Below are 17,282 nucleotides of genomic sequence, written 5' to 3'. Positions count from 1 at the left end.
TATTATTTTTTTTTTATGTAAAGTTTGTGAAATGTTAAATTTGTAATTAGCGTACCTACCTTCACAGGAGGTCCCAGAATTATTATGCACCTTTAGAATTATAAAAAGGCTTGAAAAAATTAATGCGAAATAGATTTTGCATTCAGAAATATTTTTGCACTAGCAACACAGGGAATTTTTCCAGAGAATACAAGGAGTTCCGCTTTGAAAGAATTTTTCGAGACCGCGAAAAAGGCCCGCGAATTATCTCCAGTGACACAGTAAAATTGCATATCTGCAGGAGATATCTTTGGGATAAGTTATGGAAACGCCGCGATGTATGCAAATTATTTTTCGGCGCCAATTTTTCAGCCTATTTTCAGCACTAACGGTTCATATGGTTCATATGAAGTGTGTTTCAAATTTACCGCGTGAAAAAGCTAGTGATAAGCCTAGATCAGCTTATTGTAGATGAGATTCTTAAAGTGAGCTAACTCGGAATGTATGCGAATTCGATTTAGAGCTGAAGTTGGGGAACGCCTTTCAGTTATGTTATATTGAATCAAATTCGTGAAATTATACAAATTTTTTATTTAAATCAAAATATCAAGGATTTGGATGGAGTGACATGTATGATGGAAGGATTTGGATGGGTGAAATGTAGACCAGAATGTTCTCTATAATCAATAGAGGACTCTCCGGTGATGGCCAGTGCATTTGAAGTCACTCCACAAAGAAAAGCACTTCTTCAATCTTGCCCAGAGCTTTCGGTCTTGGATATTAAGTATTTTTCTTTGTGAAGTGACTTCAAATCCACTTGCCATCACCGGAGAGTCCTCTATCGATACACATCACGCCAGTTCTACATCCAGTTCTCTATAACTTTGCCAAAGAACTTGATCTTATCGGTTACTCAGAAGCCGAGATAATCAAGGCTGTTTGTTTCTTTTCTTAACTAGTTTTTTCGACCAGAGCGCCACAAGGGCTCCAAGTGTTCATTTGATGAACTTCAACTATATCAAAGAATTGTTGTATTTTGTGAGACTTTCCATTTAAAACCCTATTTTAAGTGTCTTGGTCGAATAGAAGCAGTCAAATTGGCATCTGAGTGGTTTCAAAGCGTTATTATGGGAAAAATCAATTTTTTCACACTTTAACGGCAAAATCGGACAGATAGCATTGTCTGATCAAAAAATGATGTATGGACGAAATATAGACATAAATGTCCTCTACAATTATGTCGAAGTAATCATCAAGATCGGTTAAGCACGTGTCGAGATAATTGAGGTTATGTGATATTGAAATTTGTTTTTCGACTGTGGCGCTCATAATGTTTGTGCCACAAAGTTCAAATGTTGTAGAAAGTTGTACCATTTTATGAGATCTCTGATTTGAGCCCTCACTCATCAAAATTGGTCAAATAGAACCGGAGATCTAATTTTTTGAATTTCGTGAACTTTGACCCCTCATATCTCCGGTCCAATTGAAACCACAGCGAACCCACTCCACTTTTTGGCAACGTCCTAGACCGGACTACAACACTCTAAAATTTGATTAACTTGTAAAATGCCGTTTTCGAGAAAAATGAGTTTGAATTTTGACGGTATCGCAGCGCCTCCTGTGGTGACTTTTTGAACTTCTATCTAAAAGTGCTCATCGTGACGAAACCAAAAACCCAAAATTTAGCTAAAAATGTTAATTAGAACCGGAGATAGAGGCCGGTCAATTTTCGAACTTTGACCCCTTATAGCTCGGCTCAGGGGTCTTAGATCGACTTAAGTATTTTTTTGTTTGGTAGGTATAATCAGCAGCTACAATATACTAAAATTTCAGCCCAATGTATAGAGGAATTTCTGAGTTATTTAACTTAGAAAATTGAAAAATCTTCTTTTTAAAAATAGCGCCCCTAGCGGTGGTTTTATGAACTTGTGATGTTAGAAGGGGAAGTGGTATTTAACAAGAGCTTTCACAAGAGATTTTCACAAGAGCTTAAGGGTCGGGGGACCTTAACTTTGATACTGATCGAAAGCTCTAAGGTCCAGCTATAACATACTAAAATTTGAGCCCGATCGATGCCATAGGGGCGGAGCTGTTGAGAAAACAAAAAAAGAGGGCATTCAAAATGGCGGAAGGAGGGGTGGGGGGTGGGGGTCAATGCACCAAGTTGCAATTTTCACCCGATATATAACCTTTGCCGAAAACCGCAAGTCGATATCTTTTTTAGTTTAGGAGCTATTAAGCTCCAAAGAGCGGCCGGACGGATGGACGGACGGACGGGCGGGAACGGTTTTTAGCCATCCATATATTCGTGATCAGGAAGTGGCCAAACACATTCTGGCAAAGTTTCGGGTCGATTGGAGGACATGAGATTTTCGTGGGATTATAGTAGGTGAGATTATTAAGAATCTTACCTAATAGGCTGAAAAATTCATGCCGAAAAGCATACATTACAGCGTTTCAGTAACTTATTCCAAAGACCTCTCCTGTGGGTATGCAATTTTCTGTGTCACTAGAGTGAATAAGCGGGCTTTTTTCGATCCCGATAATTTCTTTCAAAGGGGACATCCCTGTATGGAATGAACTTGGTTAGATGTTCCGTATGGGACACCAGTAGGGGAATTCTGTAATTTTCGTGGCATGCGTGAGTTCGAAACCTGACAATGCCAATCGAGCTTTTTTTGTCATATATCATATGAGTTCAAAATGCAATTCATTGATTTTTTAATGAAACCCCTTTACTTGATGATTTTATGAAAATACAGTGCATCTTGGTTGATTTGTTCAATAAAATATTGTCATTTGAATTGCCAGGAATCTCAATCTCAAATATGTGACTTCTGACAATGCCATGTGAGCTGAAATGGCAATGTCACGGCTACAGAATCGCATTTTCGAAAAAGCTCTCTTAAGATTTGAACCCAATTTGTCATACAGTAGAGTTCCTCAAATTTGAACATTTTGGGGGGTATATAGATTCCTATAGATGACATTTCTCACTCCTCAAATTCGAACGATATTTTCAAAAACGTTACGGAATTCATGTGAAATGCACTTTCTCAAATTTAAGAAAGATAATTTTGGAGAATATGTCAATGTAATTTATTGTTAAAGAAATGGAATTTGTTGCGGAAGTTAATATAATATGATAGAGGAAATACCAGAGAAAAATGGTTTTAATTCAGACTCTACGCAAAATTTTCCTCACATAACCTCAAATTTTACATTTTGAACTCAACTGTCGTTCAAATTTGAGGAGTTCAAATTTGAGGAACTCGACTGTATATGCTATATGGCATTGCCAGAGCGTTACAGAATTCCCCTACAGGGCAGAGTTACCAACGGAGAGAGTTAGATAGTGGAATGTTATAGTTCGCCTTAGAAGGAATATTGACGAAACCACTATTAATTTTCGAAATAAACACCTCCCTTTTTCACATTTTTTTTACTGACTATATTTACTGACTAATCTATCCCGGACTCCTCTATACACAAGTTCATCACGAAAACATCATGTCTGACATATATGTCTTAAATGAAACGCTCAGAGCAGAAGTGGACTCTTTTAATAGGGAAATGCATACAAAGGAGACCACTTCTGCTCTGAGCGTCCCAAATGTAAATATTCATCGCGAATTTCTTAACTGTAATACCACGGTTTTTTTTTCATACTGGCACCACGATAATTCGAAACACGCAGATTTCTAAAGAAATTGCAAGAAAATTTTCATTTAACCGATAGGATTTTATTGCGGCACCCCTGAAGGATGTGTAAGTGCAGCTTTCTGGCTTTCGTTACAAACTTAGTTTAATAAACAAAATTACGACCATTCCATATATCTTAAAATCGCAAAAATGAAGTTACGACAAATATTGATTTAACTGACGTGTCAATAATAAATGTTTTTCAAATTAATACTTAAAAATACATACACAGTGAGAACTGGGTCACCTTTGAAATTGAGATTTTTCACCTATGTTTCAGTGGAACTGAGCCATATCATAAGGTAATTTAGCTTCTCGATCTATTTCTACAGCTAAACTATATAACGATAAGGCTTAATGTTATTTAAAAATAGGTAAAAAATCCCAATTTCAAAGGTGCCCCACTTTCAAAGGTGCCCCACTTCCCCCTATAGGGGAATTTTACAATAGAACTTATCGGTAGGAAAGAATTCAAGTTTTGCATAATCTTATTAGATAGGTGCATAATCCCAGAACCACTTGTAATTCATTCCAGTGCATTAGGATTATTAGGCGGTAAAGTGTACTAAAAATTTAATAAGTGATTAAAATCTTTTAAAGCGAAATTATCTTTGACGAAGCTGTAGAGTGAAAAGTTTTGTATAAGGATATGCTGGGTAAAATTTAATTTTTGGGTTTTAATGTGAAGAAACTATACGGGTTTACCTAATTTTTTTCCATATTTCTGTATTTGTGTGAAATTTGATCAATAGAAGATAATAAATTAGTAGGATTAGTCCCTTGGCTGTATCTCTTATATGTTCATTACACCCATTAGGGGAAAGTGCCCAGGCTTGTTACCATTGGAAGCTTCGTAATGACTAAATTCTTCCTATGTTTCTCAATAAACGTGACTCCGCAATATATTTTAAAAACTGGCCACTTTCCCATAGTTTTTAAAATATGGTTGCGATGAGTCACATATATATTGTGAAACATAGAAAAAATTTAGTCATTACGAAGCTTCCAATGGTATCAAGCATATGGGCACTTTCCCATAAGAGCCATTAGATGAACATAGAACAAGTCATAGTCTAGTGCAAGTCAAAAAACACAATTAACTAATTAATGATAGAAACTTTAACTGCGTAGAGTGCACTATGGAGATCTATTGTTTTCTTTTTAAATTTATATTAAATAAATTGAATGTTTCCAGCTTTTTTGCCTTTGAAATTGGCTGCACTTGCCACTAATTAATTCTTCCGTCCCAGAGAATCTGGTGATTTGCGATGGTGTCAAGTCAGTAGAAGCATTCATGCGTCTTCATCGGAGCCTCAGGAACAACAACCATCACGTGCTTTATTAATAGATCACATGCGCCACTGAAAAAAAGTCCAAGAGGAATGGAACGGAAGTCTCACTAGCTCTGCGGTGCATTTGAGTTGTTGACGATGATAGTTTATTTAGTCTGGGTATGTATATATTATATAGCATAACAGAGCATTTTGTTAATTTAATTGTTAATTGATTTAAAGTTTAGAGTTTAGAGACATTCCCTGTTTTTTGATATTCTGTCTTTAGAATAAGAATCGCGTAGATCCAATTTTATCCGTTTCGGCCGCTGAGATTAGTCTTCTCGATGCGATTCTTTTTGTGGAGAATTACCTATAAATATATTGTGGTGTTATAAATCTGTCAGGGACTGTGTGTTTCTTGGGCTTCCTTCTACCGTTTGTGATATTCACGTACCTGTGGTAAACAATAATTTCTCTGTGATAGGATTCTGTGATATCTAATACCCTCTTCTTCCTGCCCAGTTTACCTGGAAATATATATTCCTTTAGTAAATGTCTTCAACAGTGATCCGGAACGTAGGCGGCTGGATTTTCCAGAAGACGTTTCCTCGATAACCGCCAAATGCCCTTCATCAAATCCACTGAGGCAGTGAAACACACTTTTCACCTTCACCAATTATTTTATTTACAAATATTCTCCTCTTAGATTTCACTGAACACGTTTAACTCTACGTCACGTAAATTTTTCTGTAGTTTGAACTAATATTTAATTTATAATTCACAAAATAAACTTATTCACTTTTCTCTCCTCACGTCTCTTTGCAAAATCAAGTCTTACGTAACTCTCAGACTGGTTCCCGCTCTTCCCCTACTTTCTTTCCAGCTGATCTTTTTCACCACTTTTTCCTCTTTCTCTCTCCCTCCATGCATATTCAAAATCCAACCGTCTTTTGTCTCTTAAAATAAGAGATCTCCAATCAATGGAAATTCTATACACTTTTACATCCTCAAAATTCAATTCACAATATTGAATTATCTCGTAAGATTGCTGAAGAAAATCAATTTTTTTTTCGAGTTTTGAAAAAAAACCCGTATTAAAGGTGTGGGCCATTTTGAATGGGTTCGAAACCATTCATTGCATTGATGATAAGTTGCAAGAAAGGTATTGTAAAAACCTTTTTCTGAAAATTCGAAAAATCTACTCTAGGCATGAATAATTGGATTTCAGATCCGAGGCTTAAGTAATCTTCAGATTAGAAAAGACTCAGCCCAGTTTCCGAAATTCTCAAAATCCTAAACTACAAGTAATTTTATTGGTTTTTGAGAATTCAATGGACCATTTGAACTTAATATCCAATTCTAATTAATTATTTTTTCAAAAAATCTTGATTGATAAGAATTCAGAGTAGTTAAGCTATATGATTACGACTTTGGTCTGAAGTCTGTATTAGTCATAAGGCTTAAGTTTCCTGAATTCTAATAAGTCAAGATTTTTTTTTGGAAAATTTTGACTTAGGAGCGAATATTAAGGGGAGATGATTAATTAGATTCCGAAAAACCAGTAAAATCGCTCTCTTAGGGTTTTGAGAACTTCGGGAACTAGGGCTAAACTTCTAGTTCACTCATTCCACTTTTTTTGTAATACTTTCTCGAAAATATTCTGAATTGTATTAAAGAGTTATGTAGACTAAAAGCAACATATTTTCCAATTTTTTAACACAATATAAAAAAATAATGTAAAATATTAAGCACAAAAAAGTAGAAAATTTGAAAAATATTTTTGTTTAAAATCTTTTTTTAAAATGCAAAATTTAGAAAAAAGGTGCAATAATTTTGATAATCAATTGATTATACCAATCTCAAAAATGTATCTTGAAAAAAGTGATTAAAAATTACGTTTCTCACTGGCCGCCCATATTGATAGAAAGTTCAATACGCTCTAGGGTAAATTAAGCTAATTCAAAACCTGCTCTAAATGGAAATTTTACGCTACTCCAAAAGGAAACGTCACTGTTTTCATGATAAATACAGTACTAAATTACTATTGTATAGAATTTCCATTGATTGGAGATCTCTTATTTTTAAGAGACAAAAGACGGTTGGATTTTGAACATGCATGGAGGGAGAGAGAAAGAGGAAAAAGTGGTGAATGAGATCAGCTGGAAAGAAAGTAGGGGAATAATGGGAACGAGTATGAGAGTTACGTAAGACTTGATTTTTGCAAAGAGACGTGAGGAGAAAAGTTATCAGTTTATTTAGTGAATTTTCTATAAAAATATTAAATTAAAAATACAGAAAAACGACAGTGACGTAGAGTTAAACTGTGTTCAGTCTAGTAGTGGAGAAATTGGTGTAAATAAATAATTGGTGAAGGGAATAATTGTGTTTCACTGCCTCAGTGGATTTGGTGAATGGCATTTGGCGGTCATCGAGGAAACGTCTTCTGGAAAATCCAGCCGCCTACGTTCCGGATCACTTGAATACATTTAATAAAGGAATATATATTTCCAGGTACGTGAATATCACAAACGGTAGAAGGAAGCCCAAGAAACACACAGTCCCTGACAGATTTATAACACCAAAATATATTTATAGGTAAACTGGGCAGGAAGAAGAGGGTATTAAATATCACAGAATCCTATCACAGAGAAATTATTGTTTACCACAGTAATTCTCCACAACTATATTTATATATTTTATATACCACAGTTTCATTATTTAGTTAATTTTGCTCCAAATAAAGCGAAAATCCATTCATATTCACAAATTTTAATTTGTTAATTTCTCAGAAACATTAAAAGTGTACTTTTTCATCAATCGAACTTTGTTTTCTAATGAAAAACACAATGAGGTGACTGTTGTTTATTCGTTTTGTTTAACATTTATGTCATATTTCTAGCTAATTTTAGTTAAATTAAGTGCTAATCTTTATTGTTAAAGGTACACGAAGTTTTCAAATGAAATAAGTACCTTATTTCATGAACAAAAATGGGTTTTATGAAGTATCTGCAAATGCTTTTGAAATCCCGGAAGTATGATTTTTGGAGAGATTTTCTTATTGTTTTAGATGGGCAAGGAGAAATGACCAGAAATAAGAACAAATCCTGTACTCAGGAGCAACTCAAGAAGGTTTTGGAAGCCTTTCGTCGCGGTTTCACTTACACTGTTTGTCTCCAATATTAGAAACTTTCCCTTGTCTCCATTTGGATTAATATGTTTCCAATAGAAGCATTTTACACTCGCGTATTTTTCTTGTATTTAAGAGGTTTTCAAATAATATCTAAAGAATTTTCACTAAACAATAACATTATAGAAGAGTCAAGGAGCAAATTTATGTAATTCTTTTCAGAAAAAATATGAACTTAATGTGTTGAATCTTCTGTCAAAGTTAAAGTGTCTGGAAATGGTTTTGAATTAGGACATTTACCTTATTTACTGGAATTTTATTCCTAATAACTTGAAATTTTTTGAAAAGATTCATGACATTGTACTAAATATTATACAAGTAAATAAAAAATTCTGTTTTATGGCCTCTACACACTAGAGAAATTTATGTCCATGTTGGAGAGGTTTTCCTACACAAGCGTACGGATTTTGCTTCAATATGGACATAAATTTCTCTAGTGTGTAGATGCCATTAGGCAGTTTTTGTTTTCGAGAAGTCTTTGGAAAAATTAGCTAAAAGTTTTATTCGTTCTGGATGATTTCCGACCAATTGATGGTCTTAATTTTTTTCAAAAGAATTTACAAGTCAGTGAAGAATGAGGTCGAATCAGCAGAATCGGAGTTATAATTCTATATCTAATTAGCTCAAAACGATGAGAACGAGTTTGCCGATATTCCAGGCTGAACAGCAAAATGAAACCTAAATAATTTTTGTAAATCATTGAACATAAGCTATAGAAAAATTGTAGGAGAATCCATGGAGAATTTAATTAAGAAATTCCCCTACTCTTCCTCAATTACCCAAATTTCTGAAGGAGGGCATGATCTAAATTTGTAAATAGGTGGAGCTTATCCGAAGTTGTCAAATTTTATCTGTGACAAAAATTATGTAATGTAGAGTAGAATAGCCTAATTTAGAACCTTCTCCTAGTAGGACCTTCTTATTAAAACTTAATGAAGCATTCACATCACGGGTAGGCGCTTCTGGGTGGTCTACAATGGACTTCGCAGATTCTTCCAACACGGGATCAACAACAATATAACATAATATGATTACATTGTAACAAAAATATCCCGATACGATTAATAATAATTAAAACTTAACAATATGTATGAAGTTTTGATTTATCTGGGAGTGAAAGGAATATGGATTATATGGTGCTATTCCAATAAAAATAAACAGTTTTTTAGCACTTTACTGAGCTCAAGTGCTTCTGCATTATCAACTGGGAAGAGCTGGGTTTCTGTCTCGACTGTTTGATGGTTTCAAAACATGGTGAGGACTGGAGAAAACTGTCGAAACAGGGACCAACACAAAGAAAAGTCGATAATGCGGAAGCACTTGAGAACAGTAAAGTGCTAAAAAAAAATGTTCAAGCAGGAGAAAGATGTCTCATTTTTACCTTCCAGTGGAATAGCACCATTAGTAATAACCTATTGCATTATTCTATAGTGTTATTTTCCATGCTTATCCTAGATTATTTATTGCGTAATTATCCTAAAAATTGCGGTTCTCTGCGAAATTATAAAAAAAAGTATCCAGTATTTATAAGGCGATTTCTGGTGTTAGCCTGACTCAGAATAAATAAAAGGATTTATTCGTCAGTGTGTATACTGTATAATTGCCAAATAACTCATTGTTTTAGTACCCTAAATTGTCTCTCATTAAATCAAAATGTTCTGACATAAAATAATAAACATAAACTCACATATGCATCATTTTCTCGCTGAAGAGTCGATTTTCCCGGCCAGTTTATGCATGGCGGGAAAATAATATTTATTCTTTACTAATTGAGAATCAAATTCAGGCCTTGCGGTCTCAAAGCCAGAGTTCATTTTCAAAGAGACAGAAACCGCGAAGAAAACAAGGAGAAATAAGAAAAATATTTGTGGCTCTAAATAGGCATTCCGTGTGAAATGTGAGGAAAACGTGGTGAAACTAAAAATACATCTTTGCCACTCTGATACAGGATAAATCTCTCTGGAATTTCATCTGGTTGAGCGAATCTTGAGGCAAGTGGAGACAAGCATTTCTCAAATCACTGAATGCAATTTTTCAATTATGATCCGCTGAGATAAAGAAAAAGGGTTGGGCACAGAAGAAGATCCGACCATCAATCACAATTCTGAGGATTCTTTTATTCGCGCCTTTTTTGTACTTGTGGGACCAGCAAAAAAGGGCGCGTCTTGGAAATTAATTTGCAATCTTGAGGATAAAATATGAAGGTTTTCTTTCAGACAAGAAAGAGATTTTTGTCTAAAGGGAAGAATTTATTGAGATTTCCCAAGAAATGATAATTTTCAACACACAAGAACACAAAGCGCGAAATATTCTTGTTCAAGTAATTTATTTTAAGAGAAATAAAGTAGAAGAAAGAGGATAAAGATTAAAGAATCACGTGGACAATTATCAATTGCTCAATTTCAACTAAACTTGCATAAGTTTCTGGTAATTAACTTTATGATGTGTGGGTTTATCTTATGTCTCTTGAAGACGCGCGCGTCTTTTGGACATTATGAGTGAAAGAAAAGGGGAGGACGATGGCGGGACAGTGTTTGTTGATTAGAGACCACCGAAGATTGAAAAAACCACAGACAGCATCCTAAAATAATGATTATTTTCATCGCGACGCAGACGCAGACGAACTCTCGCGAGCGCGCGCTCAAGACTTGGAAGAGAGAGAGCAATAAATGAGAAAAGATAGTAGAGATGAAGCTGTTGATGCTGCGAATGATTTTTACCACGGAACGTACTAAGGGTAATAGAACCCTAAACATAATCCGTTCATTCACAGCTGGAGTTTAATACACCAGTGTCTTGGCTAAAAGGAGAATGGAGTTTAGTTTGCACAAAATGTCGTTGATATTCGGACAATTCGAAATCGATTTCGAATTTTAAAATAAAATTGTCGCACAAGAATGGGGAAACTGCATGACTATACTGCTAAGAAGCTGTTAATAAATGTTAATCAGTGATTTTAAGGTGAATTATTAGGGTAAGTGTGCCAAATTTCGACATAATTGTATGCAAGCGCCAAAGTCTCGAGTTTCAAATGTAATATTTTCAATACAAATTAAATTTTTTTTTTATTATTTCTTCTTAAGGAGTGTTGCTTGGAACCTTGTAGTGTAGAGAGTTTAACGTCTTTATTTTCTCTAAAATCACTCTTAATAATAAATGTGTAGACATAACTTTGGTGACCTTTTTCGGCCACCTTCATTCTCATAGTGCCCTGCCTTTCCGGAATTCTTACAAAGCCTTTTTTGTACCATCTCGATCGTCGAAGAAAGCGATATATTTTTTGCATTGTATAATCTCTAGCTAAGTTAGAGTATGCAAAAACTGAAAATTCATGTTAATTTGAGATAACAGAAGACGTGGCTGAAATTGCAAGCTGGCCGAAATTAGGTACACTTACCCTAGATTAGAATATTAGAAGAGACACTACAAAATCCTAATTGTAAATATTTCAGCCACCACACGGACAAAACGAGAAGTAAATCTGTCTGTTGGTTTCGAACAACGTCTAAGCAAGTCTTCGAATGGATATTTTCATGGACAATCTCCATGGTTGATATTTAAAATATTCGAAGATCGATTTCAAAATCCAAAGTAAAGACATAATTACTTCTCGTTTTGCTCTTTGTGGCTCTGTTGTGGGGAAAAGCAAAATACCAAGGCTTATTTCATTATAATTCTCCTCATAATCACTGAGTAATACATTTAATTGCTATTTAATGTGATATTTCATAAATTTTCCCCAGTTTGTGCAAAAATTTAGTTTGAAAATTCGAAACTGTTCTGAATATATTCGAATATCAACGACTTTTCGTGAAAATAGACTTTCATTTTCCATTTATCCAAGACACTACTAGAGGATCGAACTCCAGCTGTGCATGGGAAGAATGTGTTATATTTCGTTAATCTGTAATTTCTCAAAATTAAATTTGTATTTAAACTTAAGATTTCTAAATCTTTGGAGCTCTTTCAAATGCGGTTAATTCGGAATACCCTACTGTTCTATAAGGGCTATAAGCTTAGTAAATCTTCTTTAGTGGTTCGTGCCTGAGATAAAATCTTCAGGAAATCACTTGTCTTTTCTATTTGTTGTCAATACGAATTATAATTCTTTAATTTATACTTTGTAGTTCTTTACATTTAACTTATATTTATACAACAGAAGAATAGCGCTTTTTCAGTATCGATTCAGTAAGCTCTTTGGCAGCCTGAAAGGGTTAATTACTCATAATGGCTCCGGTACCAAGGGGTAGATAACTGTGCCGCTCACGGTTCACGACACATTTACAAATTATGTCGATTTTCCGATTTCGCACGCATTTTGTCGATCTCGTGCCGATCTGTCGATTTCGTGCCGGTCTGCCGAGTAAGTCTAGAGGAAGATTAGCGTTTCCAGTACAGTTCATTAAAAATTATCACTAGAATTATTATCTGCAGGAAATTTATGATATTACACGAGTTTAAACAAATGCTTTACTTCATTTAAGTTCAGCGATTTTTCGCTAAACTTGTGCCGATATGCTGATTTTTCTTAATGAACACGCCGATCTGTCGATTTCAGGCCAAATTGTGGCGAGCTGTTGAAATCTTAGCAAAATAGTGCCGATCTGGCGATTTTTATCTCCAAATCGGCACAAGTTTGCCCTGTGGGTTAATAGAACCCACAGGGACAATAGAACCTTTGGGTCTGTGACCCACTTATTCACCCCTTGTCCGGTACACCTTTTATATTAGGAAAACTTCATAAAGTCAAAATTAACGTGTCTTTCTTTCTCAAAATTTAATTTTGTGTGATGTTCAAAGGAAGAAGAAGAGTGCTAAAGAGTAGGATAGACATATGCAAAGCTTTTAAAAAAGAAAGGAATGTGTATTTGGATTTTATGAAATTTTCCTGAAAGGTGTGCCGAAGGTAAAAAATCTTCAAATTTTAATGATTAAAAATTACTTTTTTTTGTATTATTGATATTGATTAGGATAATTTCCATTTCCTTGCGACCATCGCCGTCTTAGCAATGTTGACTAAACTTTAAAACCAAATAACGGGATACTTCTTTGTAGGTTTACAAGTCATGGTACCATTGTACACTTCTCTAATTTAACCTTAAGTGGGATTCGAATTCGGGACACTTGCAGGATAGAGCGAGTACTTCACGATTTGATCCATGTAGGGGAGACCGGGGCAGAATTATCCAGAAAGTGAACTTATTTTAATGAATAGGGAGCGAGTTTATTACTCAAAATAAATGGTAGTTTACTCAATATTTGTGTAAGGAAAACTATATCACCTCACTGCCTAATTCTACCCCTGGCAAATTTTGCCCCGGTCTCCCTTAGTTCCCAAATAAGAACTATGCTTATGTTTAATATTCCACAGAGCTCCCCTGGCAAGTATTACCCACTTTGCCTCTGAGCAGTCGCCGGTTTCCCCACGAGTTCTCTCAGCATCTCACCCACTCAAGAGCATCAGCGCGAGATGATCTCTCTCGTCGCAGCATCTGAGAAGGAAGACGCAATTCGTCTCCAGTCGACTTTTGCTCTTCGCCCAGTGAGAAATTGCCCGTTTTTCATCCTCCACTTCCTGTGCTCAAGAGACTCTTCTTCTCACTGTGCGCTTGCAGAAGGAGCCCCCCTTTTTTGTGTGTTATTTGTCTCTTTCGGGAAAATTCCACGCGTTTCTCGCCAGAATACCTCTGTGGCCCCAAAAGTTTCAATTTACTTCACAATTTTGGGGTGATTTAGCCCATCGGATTCCGCCCAAAGATACAGTGAAGTGAGAAATTGTGCAAAAGGGCCTTTTTTCCACCCAAAAAGTGTGCTAAATCTTCGGGTGGAGATTTTCGGGTGGAGCAGAAAGTGTGAAAATGGGGCGTCGGGTGGATATTTTAAGGGGGCTCAAATGAAAAGCACCCTAAATTGTTGCACCTTCGAACAGTTTTTTTATCCGCCCTCGAAACGCCCACCCACTTCGGGAAAAGACATAAAAAGGCCCACTGAAAAGCTACATGAACATTTTGTACCAAGTGTGAACACAAGAGTGGTTTGTGAGAAAGGTTAAAATTAAACCATCTTCTCAATTCTCAAAAAGTCAAAAAATATCCAAATGGAATATCAAGAGAATAAAATTCCAGTGGTTTTTGCAATTCTCTGTGGAAAATATCGAGGAATGTGCGTGTGTGATGGATTTTTGACGCACTTTCTCAAAGATTTCGTACCTCGCAACACCCTCGAGGGACTTTTTCCCGAGTGCGCACATATTTGAGGAGAAAAATTGCGACATTTGCCATTTTTCTTGCTATTGGGAAATTTTCCGAAGGATTTATTGAGCAAAAATACTAAATTTTTGGTATTTTTTGAAAAAATCTTTTCAAAAATGTTTTATCCTAATGTTTTTTGAAGAAATAAGCAGTAGTTTTTCTTTTAATAACCAGTTATGGAAGTGACCAAGTTATTCTGAGATTTACTATAACATGAAAGCACTGTAATAACTTTTATCGTACGTACCTAGTTTTGAAATAACTAAAAAAAGTTGTGATAGCGCAAAAATATATAAATTTTGGTCAAAATGAATTTAAACCGCTTTTTTCTAGGTTACATTGAGGTTATGTGAAGCTTTGTTTAGTAAATGTAACATTTAAAATGAAACGAAGGATTCTATTACTTTGAAATGTGAAATTTTAATTAAATTTGTCTATAAATAATTTAAAATTACGAATTTAGCGAAATTAATTATACTATCATTTCACGTTTAAATCTTTTTATATGATTTATATAGATAACCTGTACCAGACAAGATTTTTTGTAAACCAACCATTCTGTAAAGAATCTATTTTTGAAACAACTAAAAAATAATATGGTAGTGAAAAAATATACAAATTTTTATGAAAATGGATCAATTTCGGAAAATGGAAATCTCGTTTTAAAGGCTGAATCCGTGCATTGCATACCTAATTCACGTTACATCAAATCTATCAAATTCGTTTCCATTTCTTTTCAAATTTTATATTTTTTTCCAAAAATAGATCAATATTAGATTTACAGAAATTATTCCTAAAATAAAAAATGAGCCCTTTAAAGTGAGCGGCCTTTGACCTTTAATAATAATTCAAAATGGCAAATTATCCGGTCACAGGTATGTTTGGACAAAATGTTCACCTGGGGTACCTCCAAAGCTTATTCGAAAATAATTGAGAAAGCTTTGGTCAGTTGTAAAGAAAACCGAAAGCTCAAGGTTTTGGTGGGATGGAGGGGCATGATTGGAAAAGTGAAAAGAAATCCTCATACATTTTTGAAGTGTCTTGTAATTTAAAGTTATTAATCAAAATCCAGAAAGATTTTTATATATTTTCCCATTTCAATTCAATTTAAATTTATTTTAATCATTTGCACTGCGTTTACCGCCGATTTCATGATCCCATCGAGCACCAAATATTAATTGATTTCAATTTAGCTGAAATAATATGTAATTTTAGCTGAATTCTGCTAATCTTAAAACGGCACTCATGAGACAGTGCCATTTTCATATATTTAGTTGTTATTTTTTATTAGAAAACTGCTGACCGGTCAGAATATTTTGACTGGTAGACTTGGCAAATATAAGCTGAAAATGTTGCCTTTTTCACCTAACTGTGCTCGCTGGGATGGGAGTCCCCAGAAATATTGCAGAAATCTTTTTTCTTAATTATACACGAACGTACGACTTTTTTGGGACAGAGAATGTAGTTAAAATCACGAGGTGTAATTTTTGTTATTAAATACCGTTCCATATTAATTTTCGTTAACCAATAATTCAAAATTTTAAATAAAATTACAGTACGACTCCAATAGTATCAATGTGTTTGATTTCTATGCTTCTGGAATTTTGTAAGTTATTTGTTATAATTTCTAAATTCACTCGTTTAAAATTGTCTCAAATTCTTAGTTAACATATTTGAGTAGTTTATCAGTTTGATATATCGAATAGATAGGGGAAAGTACCCTCCCTTTGAACGTTTATACTTTCGAATAATGTGAATTTTCTTTTAGTTTTCCTAAGAGACTTTCATATTTCTATTAAATATCAATTAGCTTATTATGTTATTATATTGATAATTATGTGATAATCATGAATCAATCTCTTAGAAAAAGTAAAAGAAATTCACATTATTCGAAGGGAGAAACGTCCGAAGGGAGAGTACTTTCCCCTAACTGCGCCGATCTGCCAATTCTTTGAAATGAACGTTTTGATCTGCCGATTTCTGGTTAAAATGCGCCTATATCTGTTGAGTTGTCAGAGAAATTATTCCGATCTGCTGATTTTTTAGCTCCAGATCGGCATTATTTTACCGATCGACGCTCACGGCTCACATTGAGAACCATATATTCACCCCTTGATTTGAAATTTACCCCTGAATTTTAAAGATTTTTAAAATGGTGTTTATAATTTTCAGAGGCTAACACCGAAATTGATTGACACCAAACTATTGTCGCGTATCAGTCAAGCTTCTGCAGTAATGAGGGAGCTTGACAGAACCGTCGTAGGGAAGGCCAAGCTTGGTCGTTCGGCTAAATTATCGTTTTTCAAAGCTGTGTTCATTCCTATTCTCACCTATGGTCATGAGAATAAGGTAATGACCGAAAGTTTAAGATCGCGAGTACATGCTACTGAGATGAGGTAGCTCCGGGCGATTAAGGGAAGCTGAGAGTCGAGGAGTTGCTTCTTCGAGTTGAGAGATCACAACTTCGATCGTATGCGTATGCTTAGAGCATGAATAGAAAAAGATTCCCAAAAAGAAAAAAAAAGTGTGAGGAGACCTCGACCTCAAGGCAGACCTAGGACAAAGTGGCTGAATCAAATTCAGGATCTTGTCTGAGAGCACCTTGACATTGATCACGAACACCTTCCTGAAGTGGCGGTGGATCGGCAGGCGTGGACTTTTAACATAGATTTTCAAAGCCCACATCCCTAATAGGGCTAACCGGTTGAAAATGATAATGATGATGATGGTTAACACTATTGGAGTCGAACTGTATTTCTATTAAATTGGTCCCTTAATTTCAATAATAATTCTTTGCCACAAAAATATTTGACAATAAAATCTAGTCTTAATCCAAGAAGCTAATCGAGAAGATTCATTATAAAGTCAAAATAAGTTTGCTTTAAAATT

General features: G+C 34.9%; 1 protein-coding gene across 1 annotated transcript in view; it reads left to right on the top strand.

Annotated features, from left to right (window-relative positions):
• The first annotated feature begins 13,661 nt into the window (after window positions 1–13,661).
• LOC129802640 (tyrosine-protein kinase receptor) overlaps window positions 13,662–17,282 on the top strand; it is a 52,805-nt gene continuing 49,184 nt past the window's right edge. Inside the window, exon 1 of the mRNA XM_055848614.1 lies at window positions 13,662–14,189. The gene's annotated coding sequence lies outside the window, so the exon portion shown is untranslated. The remainder of the gene's footprint in view (window positions 14,190–17,282) is intronic.

This window comes from Phlebotomus papatasi, chromosome 2 (genome assembly GCF_024763615.1).
Source record: "Phlebotomus papatasi isolate M1 chromosome 2, Ppap_2.1, whole genome shotgun sequence".
Taxonomy (NCBI): Eukaryota; Metazoa; Arthropoda; class Insecta; order Diptera; family Psychodidae; genus Phlebotomus; species Phlebotomus papatasi.
Note: the sequence above shows the minus strand (reverse complement) of the source record. Positions and strands in the feature narration are given on the sequence as shown.